The 9,832-nt window shown below is 48.3% G+C and overlaps 2 non-coding genes across 2 annotated transcripts; one reads left to right on the forward strand and one right to left on the reverse strand.

The window, feature by feature from the left end:
* Positions 1–4,037: 4,037 nt before the first annotated feature.
* On the reverse strand, positions 4,038–4,132 carry trnar-ucu (transfer RNA arginine (anticodon UCU)). The gene is made up of 2 exons: positions 4,096–4,132; positions 4,038–4,073 (listed from the first exon to the last, which is right to left on the reverse strand). It is a non-coding gene; the product is annotated as a tRNA-Arg (tRNA).
* Positions 4,133–7,614: 3,482 nt separating this feature from the next.
* trnas-cga (transfer RNA serine (anticodon CGA)) lies at positions 7,615–7,696 on the forward strand. Its single transcript has one exon. It is a non-coding gene; the product is annotated as a tRNA-Ser (tRNA).
* The last annotated feature ends 2,136 nt before the right edge of the window (positions 7,697–9,832 follow it).

The raw sequence follows: 9,832 nt of genomic DNA on the forward strand, positions 1-9,832 counted from the left end.
GCCTGTCAAACCGGCACAGGAGGAGACCATTCAGCCCCTTGAGCCTGTCGAACAGGAACAGGGGGAGGCCATTCAGCCCCTCGAGCCTGTCAAACCGGAAAAGGAGGAGGCCATTCAGCCCCTCGAGCCTGTCGAATAGGAACAGGAGGAGGCCATTCAGCCCATCGAGCCAGTCAAACAGGAACAGGAGGAGGCCATTCAGCCCCTTGAGCCTGTCAAACAGGAACAGGAGGAGGCCATTCAGTCCCTCGAGCCCGTTACACTGGAACAGGAGGCCATTCAGCCCCTCGAGCCTGTTACACAGGAGGAGGCCATTCAGCCCCTCGAGCATGTTACACAGGAACAGGAGGAGGCCATTCAGCCCCTCGAGCATGTTGCACAGGAACAGGAGGAGGCCATTCAGCCCCTCAAGCTTGTTACACTGGAACAGGAGGCCATTCAGCCCCTCGAGCCTGTTACAATGGAACAGGAGGACATTCAGCCCCTCAAGCCTGTTACACAGGAACAGGTAGAGGCCATTCATTCCCTTGATCCAGTTACACAGGAACAGCTAATTTATTATTAATGTTTCATGTGATGTGTTTGCTCTGAAATAAATTGTTAAAAAATTTAACCTGCATTGGCCGGGAATCGAACCCGGGTCTCCGGCGAGAATTCTACCCCTGAACCACCAATGCTGACAGTGACAATAAAACCCATTTTCCAGTAGCTACAATTTATTTTTGACTTTTGTTAATAGAAGCGAGGACACTGCGGTAAAATAAAAAGTGAAATGCAGCAGATGCTGGATCTGAAATTGTTCATTAAATGTTGGAAACACTCCACAGGTCAGGGAACATCTGTGGACAGGAAAACACAGGGTTAACATTTCAGGTCCATGAGCTCTCGGTAGAACTAAGATTTTGCAGCTTTGTAGGTCCCGTGTGAGTTTCCTTCCAAACTTTTTAAACTTTTAAACTGCTCAAAAATTACAAAATTAAGAAACTAACCTTCCCTCGAAAAATAAAAGGCCCGTACGGGGATTGAACCCGCGACCTTGGCGTTATTAGCATCACGCTCTAACCGACTGAGCTAACCGGCCCATCTGTAAGGTTCATCTATAGTACCGTCCCTGTTTCTGGTCTTTGCCAGCTAAGTCACTTTGTCTTTGAAGGCTGTAAAAGAAGGACTTGCATTTCTACAGGGCTTTCACGACATCAGGACATCCTAAAGTGCTTTACAGCCAATGAATACTTTTTGAACTGTTGTGCATCTGTGACAGGTAGATTGGTCAGGAGGAGGTCAAGTAGGTTTTCCCCTCGTGTTGGTTCCCTCACCACCTGCCGCAGGCCCAGACTGGCAACCATATCCTTCAGGACTCGAACAACTCGGTCAGTAGTGCTGCTACCGAGCCACTCTTGGTAATGGGCATTGAGGCCCCCCACCCAGAGTACATTCTGTGCCCTTGCTGCCTTCAGTGCTTCTTCCAAGTGGTGTTCAACATGGAGGAGTACTGATTCATCAGCTGAGGGAGGGTGGTAGGTGGTAATCAGCAGGAGGTTTCCTTGCCCATGATGTTCCTGTGTAACAGGCTTGAGGGGCTGAATGGCTTCCTCCTTTTCCTGCATAACAGGCTTAACATGCTGAATAGCCTCCTCCTGTTCCTGCATAACAGGCTCGAGGGGCTGAAAGGCCTCCTCCTGTTCCTGCATAACAGGCTCGAGGTGCTGAATGGCCTCCTCCTGTTCCAGTGATACAGACTCGAGGGGCTGATTGGCCTCCTCCAGTTCATGTATAACAGACTTGTGGGGCTGAATGGCCTCCTCCTGTTCCTGTATGATAGGCTCGATGGGCTGAATGGCCTCTTCCTATTTATGTGTAACAGACTCAAGGGGCTGAATGGCCTCCTCCTGTTCCTGTGTAACAGGCTTGAGGTGCTGAATGGCTTCCTCCTTTTCCTGCATAACAGGCTTAACAGGCTGAATAGCCTCCTCCTGTTCCTGCATAACAGGCTCGAGGGGCTGAATGGCCTCCTCCTGTTCCAGTGATACAGGCTTGAGGGGCTGAATGGCTTCCTCCTTTTCCTGCATAAAAGGCTTAACAGGCTGAATAGCCTCCTCCTGTTCCTGCATAACAGGCTTGAGGGGCTGAATGGCCTCCTCCTGTTCCTGTATGATAGATCGATGGGTTCAATGGCCTCTTCCTATTTATGTGTAACAGACTCAAGGGGCTGAATGGCCTCCTCCTGTTCCTGTGTAACAGGCTTGAGGGGCTGAATGGCTTCCTCCTTTTCCTGCATAACAGGCTTAACAGGCTGTATAGCCTCCTCCTGTTCCTGCATAACAGGCTCGAGGGGCTGAATGGCCTTCTCCTGTTCCAGTGATACAGGCTTGAGGGGCTGAATGGCTTCCTCCTTTTCCTGCATAACAGGCTTAACAGGCTGAATAGCCTCCTCCTGTTCCTGCATAACAGGCTCGAGGGGCTGAATGGCCTCCTCCTGTTCCTGTATGATAGGCTCGATGGGCTGAATGGCCTCTTCCTGTTTATGTGTAACATACCCGAGGAGCTGATTGGCCTCCTCCTGTTCCTTTATAACAGACTCGAAGGGCTGAATGGCCTCCTCCTGTTCCTGTATAACACACTCAAGGGGCTGAATGGCCTCCTCCTGTACCTGTGTAACAGGCTCAAGGGGCTGAATGGCATCCTCCTGTGCATGTATAACAGGCTCGAGGGGCTGAATGGCCTCCTCCTGTTCATGTATAACGGGCTTGAGGGGCTGAATGGCCTCCTCCTATTCCTGTGTAACCGGCTCGAGGGGCTGAATGGCCTCCTCCTGTTCCTGTGTAACAGGCTCAAGGGGCTGAATGTCATCCTCCTGTGCATGTATAACAGGCTCGAGGGGCTGAATGGCCTCCTCCTGTTCATGTATAACGGGCTTGAGGGGCTGAATGGCCTCCTCCTATTCCTGTGTAACCGGCTCGAGGGGCTGAATGGCCTCCTCCTGTTCCTGTATAACAGGCTCGTGTGTCTGAATTGTCTCCTCCTGTTACTGTGTAACTGGCTCGAGGGGCTGAATGGCATCCTCCTGTGCATGTATAACAGGCTCGAGGGGCTGAATGGCCTCCTCCTGTTCATGTATAACAGGCTTGAGGGGCTGAATGGCTTCCTCCTTTTCCTGTATAACACGCTCGACAGGCTGAATAGCCTCCTCCTGTTCCTGTATAACAGGCTCGTGTGTCTGAATTGTCTCCTCCTGTTACTGTGTAACTGGCTCGAGGGGCTGAATGGCATCCTCCTGTGCATGTATAACAGGCTCGAGGGGCTGAATGGCCTCCTCCTGTTCATGTATAACAGGCTTGAGGGGCTGAATGGCCTCCTCCTGTTCCCGTATAACAGACTCGTGTGTCTGAATTACCTCCTCCTGTTCCAGTGTAGCAGGCTTGAGGGACTGAATGTCCTCCTCCTGTTCATGTGTGGCAGGTTTGAGGGGCTGAATGGCCTCCTGCTGTTCCTGTGAAACAGACTCGTGGGTCTGAATTGCCTCCTCCTGTTCCTTTATAACAGACTCGTTGGCCTGAATTGCCTTCTCCTGTTCCTTTATAACTGGATCATGGGTCTGATTTGCCTCCTCTTCATCCTATGTAACAGGTTCGAGGGGCTGAATGGAGTTCTACTGTTCTTGGACAGATCTTGTCTCGCTGAACGGCTTCCTCCTGTCCAATGCAACAGGCTCGAGGCGTTAAAGGCCTCCTCTTGTCCCTGTGTAACAGGCTCGAGGGGCTGAATGGCCTCCTCCTGTTCCTGTATAACAGGCTAAAGGGGCTGAATGGCCTCCTCCTGTTCCTGTGTAAAAGGGTCATGGGACTGAATGGTCTCCTCCTGTTCCTATGTAAAACGGCCATGGGCTGAATGGCCTCCTCCTGCTCCTGTGTAACTGACTCAGGGGTTGAGAGCACTCAGAGGGAAAGTGTCGGGGCGGTAATTTCCCTTCTCTGAATTACCGATTTACTGCAAAATGTACCGTCAGTGGAGGAACCACCGAACCCTAACCCAAAATCCGACTCTGGTGGGACTCGAACCCACAACCTTTAGAATGCCTTAATCTGTCATACCAACTAGAAGTCCAATGCGCTATCCATTGCGCCACAGAGCCAATTACGTAAAATTCTATTACAAAAGCAAAATAGTGTTGATGCTGGAAATCTGAAATATAAACAGATGAAATGCTGGAAACACTCTGCAGGTCAGGCAGCATTCCATGTCTGTTTAAAAGGGGTCTACTTTCAGTCCCGGATCATTCTGTGTCTGTTTAATAGGGACATGCTGTCAGTCCCGGATCATTCTGTGTCTGTTTAAAAGGGACATGCTGTCAGTCCCGGTTTATTCTGTGTCTGTTTAAAAGGGACATGCTGTCAGTCCCGGATCATTCTGTGTCTGTTTAAAAGGGACATGCTGTCAGTCCCGGTTTATTCTGTGTCTGTTTAAAAGGGGCATGCTGTCAGTCCCGGATTATTCTGTGTCTGTTTAAAAGGGATGTGCTGTCAGTCCCGGGTCATTCTGTGTCTGTTTAAAAGGGACATGCTTTCAGTCCCGGATTATTCTGTGTCTGTTTCAAAGGGATGTGCTGTCAGTCCCGCATTATTCTGTGTCTGTTTAAAAGGGATGTACTGTCAGTCCAGGATCACTCTGTGTCTTTTTAAAATGGATGTGCTGTCAGTCCCGGGTCATTCTGAGTCTGTTTAAAAGGGATGTGCTGTCAGCCCCGGATCATTCTGTGTCTGTTTAAAAGGGGTGTGCTGTCCGTCCCGGAGTATTCTGTGTCTGTTTAAAAGGGATGTACTGTCAGTCCAGGATCACTCTGTGTCTGTTTAAAAGGGATGTGCTGTCAGTCCCGGGTCATTCTGCGTCTGTTTAAAAGGGATGTGCTGTCAGTCCCGGATCATTCTGTGTCTGTTTAAAACGGATGTGCTGTCAGTCCCTGGTCATTCTGTATCTGTTTAAAAGGGATGTGCTGTCAGTCCCTGGTCATTCTGTGTCTGTTTAAAAGGGATGTGCTGTCAGTCCCGGATCATTCTGTGTCTGTTTAAAAGGGATGTGCTCTCAGTCCCGGATCATTCTGTGTCTGTTTAATAGGGACATGCTGTCAGTCCCGGATCATTCTGTGTCTGTTTAAAAGGGACATGCTGTCAGTCCCGGTTTATTCTGTGTCTGTTTAAAAGGGACATGCTGTCAGTCCCGGATCATTCTGTGTCTGTTTAAAAGGGATGTGCTGTCATTCCCGGAGTATTCTGTGTCTGTTTAAAAGGGATGTACTGTCAGTCCAGGATCACTCTGTGTCTGTTTAAAAGGGATGTGCTGTCAGTCCCGGGTCATTCTGAGTCTGTTTAAAAGGGATGTGCTGTCAGTTCCGGATCATTCTGTGTCTGTTTAAAAGGGATGTGCTGTCAGTCCCTGGTCATTCTGTATCTGTTTAAAAGGGATGTGCTGTCAGTCCCTGGTCATTCTGGGTCTGTTTAAAAGGGATGTGCTGTCAGTCCCGGATCATTCTGTGTCTGTTTAAAAGGGATGTGCTGTCAGTCCCGGATCATTCTGTGTCTGTTTAAAAGGGATGTGCTGTAAGTCCCTGGTCATTCTGTATCTGTTTAAAAGGGATGTGCTGTCAGTCCCTGGTCATTCTGGGTCTGTTTAAAAGGGATGTGCTGTCAGTCCCGGATCATTCTGTGTCTGTTTAAAAGGGATGTGCTGTAAGTCCCTGGTCATTCTGTGTCTGTTTAAAAGGGATGTGCTGTCAGTCCCGGATCATTCTGTGTCTGTTTAAAAGGGATGTGCTGTCAGTCCCGGATCATTCTGTGTCTGTTTAAAAGGGATGTGCTGTAGGTCCCTGGTCATTCTGTGTCTGTTTAAAAGGGATGTGCTGTCAGTCCCGGATCATTCTGTGTCTGATTAAAACGGGTGTTACATAATATTATAGAGTCTGCCCCACAGAAACAGTCCATTTGCACGAACTGGTCTCCACACGAGGCTCCTCCTTCTCTATTTCTCCTCACTCCCCAAATAAAACTAGAATCAGTAATGGTAACCATGAAACTATCGGATTGTCTTAAAAACCCATCTGGTTCACTAATGTCTTTCAGGGAAAGAAATCTGCCGTCCTTACCTGGTCTGGCCTTTGTGTGACTCCAGTCCCATAGCAATGTGGTTGATTCTTAACTGCCCTCTGAAATGGCCTAGCAAGCCACTCAGTTGTAACAAACCGCTATGAATCAAAATAATAAAAATGAAGCTGGACGGACCACCTGGCCTGATCCATATCAGCCTACTCCTGAGGTCCCCACCATCACAGAAGCCAGTCTTCAGCCAATTCGATTCACTGCACGTGATATCAAGAAAAGGCTGAGCACACTGGATACAGCAATGGCTCTGGGCCCTGACAACACCCCGGCTATCATTCTGAAGACTTGTGCTCCAGCCAAGCTGTTCTAGTACAGCTACAACACTGGCATCTATCCAACAATGTGGAAGACTGCCCAGGTATGTCCTGTCCACAAAAAGCAGGACAAATCCAATCCAGCCAATTACCACCCCATCAGTCTACTCTCTACTCTCAATCATCAGCAAAGAGATGGAAGGTTTCATCAACAGTGCTGTATAGTGGCACTTACTGACCAATAACCTGCTCATTGATGCCCAGCTTGGGTTCTGCCAAGAGCACTCGGCTCCCGACTTCATTAAAACCTTGGTCCAACGTGAACAAAGGAGCTGACCACCAACATCCTGGGGGTTACCATTGAACATAAATACTGTGACAACAAGAGAAGGTCAGAGGATAGGCATTCTTCGTCGGGTGTCTCACCTCTTGACTCCCCAAAGTCTTTCTACCATCTACAAGGCACAAGTAAGGAGTGTGATGGAATACTCTCCACTTGCCTGGATGAGTGCAGCTCCAACAACACTCAAGAAGTTCGACACCATCTAGGACAATGCAGCCTGCTTGATTGGCACCCCATCCAACACCTTAAACATTCACTCCCTCCACCACCGGCGCACCGTGGCTGCAGTGCGTACCATCTACAAGATGCACTGCAGCAACTCACCAAGGCTTCTTCAGCAGCACCTGCCAAACACGCAACCTCTTCCACCTAGAAGGACAAGCGCAGCAGGCGCATGGGAACACCCCCACCTCCAAGTTCCCCTCCAAGTCACACACCATTCTGACTTAGAAGTATATTGCCGATCCTTCATCGTCGTTGGGTCAAAATCCTGGAACTCCCTCCCTAACAGCACTGTGGGAGTACCTTCACCACATGGACTGCAGCGGTTCAAGAAGGCGGCTCACCACCACCTTCTCAAGGGGCAATTAGGGATGGGCATTTAATGCTGGCCTTGCCAGAGCACCCACATCCCATAAACGAATTAAAAAAAACCCTATCGGCATATCCTTCTATTCCTTTCTCCCTCCCTCTCAAATGCATCTGTAGTATTCGCCTCAACTACTGCATTCTCAGCGCTCTTTGGCCAAAGAAGTTAATCCTGAATTCCCTGCTGGATTTATCGGTGAGTATTTATGACCTGTCTTCTCTGAGCTAGTTCCTGACTCACTCACAGTAGGAAGCATTTTCGCATTGCTAATGTGTAGCTGCGATGGCCGAGTGGTTAAGGCGTTGGACTCGAAATCCAATGGGGTTTCCCCGCGCAGTTTCGAAACCTGCTCGCAGCGACTTTGATGCAAATTCTTCATTTTATTTCATCGGCTCCCTGTGGCGATCACTGGCCCCGAAATTGAACAGAATTCCCTCCACTGCACTTTATTACACTGATTAACCCAAAGTTCCAATTGAAACACTAATAATTTATCGGCATCAATTAGATATTGTGGATTTGTTGGGAACTAGTGAGCAATACACACACAAAGCAGCATCAAAAATACTAATTAATAAAGAGCCCTGCAGTGTTTGGTAGGGAATCACCTTCAGCGACTAAGTGGGAACACGGTTTGGTTTTGTAAAACTGAACACGAATTAAAAAGTGTGTAAAAAGACCGTGGCTGGACTCGAACCTGCAATATTCTGATAACCTCAAAATTAATACCGAAGTCTGACGCCTTATCCATTAGGCCACACGAACAGTAAGAGTAATTTGTAGATCAGCGCCATCTGTGGACAGATAGACACAAGGTCAACCTTCCAGTTCCTTGAGTTCTTGGCAGAACTCAGGTTTTGTAGCTTTGCTTCAAAGTATGACAGCTCCAATCTTTTCAGCAAATCGCAAAATTAAGAAACTACCCACACCATCAAAAAGTAATGGCCCGTATGGAGATCGAACTCGCGACCTTGGCGTTATTAGCACCACGCTCTAACCTACTGAGCTAACCGGCCTGCTTTAACTCCTTGTGCTGTTAAATTCAATTTATGTAGATTTTTGGTTTTTGTCAGTTGTCAGTGCTCCGGTTTCCTCCCATAGTCCAAAGATGTGCGGGTTAGGTTGATTCGCTATGATAAATTAACCCTTAGTGTTAGGGGGATTAAATACGTGGGGTTACGGGGATAGGGTGGGATATGTGTTGGTGCAGGGGTTACGGGGATCGGGTGGGATATGTGTCGGTGCAGGCTCGATGGGCCGAAATGGCCTCTATCTGCACTGTGGGGTTTCTGTGATTCTGTGACTTCGAAGGCTGTAAAAGAAAGACTCTGATTTCTACAGCGCCTTTCACCTGAGGACGTCTCAAAGCGCTTTACAGGCAATGTAGTTGTAGTTGTAGTTGTAGTTGTAGTCACTGTTGTAATGTAGGAAAAACAGCAGCAGCCAATTTGTGCACAGCAAGCTCCCACAATGTGATAATCGAGGATAACCTGTTTTAGTGATGTTGATTTGAGGATAAATATTGGCTACAGGACACCGGGGTAAACCTCATCATCCCCTGCTCTTCTTCCAATAGTGCCATGGGATCTTTTATGTCCACCCGAGAGGGCAGAGGGGGCCTCAGTTTTGGAATTGTATTCCACCACAATCTGTAACCTTATGGACCGGCATATCCCTCACCCTACCATTAGCACCAAGACAGGGGACCAACCCTGGTTCAATGAGGAGTGTAGAAGAGCATTTCAGGAGCAGCACCAGGCGTACCTAAAATGAGCTGCCAACCTCATGAAGCTACAACACAGGACTACACACATGCTAACCTATGGAAACAGCATGTGTAGACAGAGCTAAGCGATCCAACAACCAACGGATCAGATCAAAGCTCTGCAATCCTGCCACATCCAGCCGTGACGATTTTAATTTAATTTAATTTGTTCCTAGGACTTGGGCATCGCTGGCAAGGCCAGCATTAATTGTCCATCCCTAATTGCCCTTGAGAAGGTGGTAGTGAGAAGCCCTCTTGACCCACTGCAGTCAATGATGTGAAGGTACTCCAATAGTACTGTTAGGGAGGGATTTCCAGGATTTTGACCTAGTGACGATGAAGTTATGGTGATATATTTTCACGTCGGGACGGTGTGTAACTTGGAGGGGAACTTGGAGTTGATGGTGTTGCAATACTTTGAAGCAAAGCTGGAAATCCTGACTTATGAACTGCGGAGCGTTTCCAAAATTAAATGAACAATTCCAGATCCATCTGGACTTCTCGTATTTCAATCAGTGAACGGTTCACAGCTGCTGATTGGTTTGGAGTGCAAAGAATAGAACTGAAATAAATACAATCCCGGGGTTTAATCACTCATTATTAACATACCGCCAGAAACAAACCGTTCGGTCCAACCAGTCCATGCCGCCGTTTATGCTTCACTCGAGCCTCCTCCCGACTTTCCTCATCTAAATCTATCAGCATAACCCTCTATTCACTTCTCCCACA

The sequence above is a fragment of the Somniosus microcephalus genome, unplaced genomic scaffold (assembly GCF_052327205.1).
Source record: "Somniosus microcephalus isolate GS21.2 unplaced genomic scaffold, FLI_Smic_1.0 unresolved_chr8, whole genome shotgun sequence".
NCBI classification, from domain to species: Eukaryota; Metazoa; Chordata; class Chondrichthyes; order Squaliformes; family Somniosidae; genus Somniosus; species Somniosus microcephalus.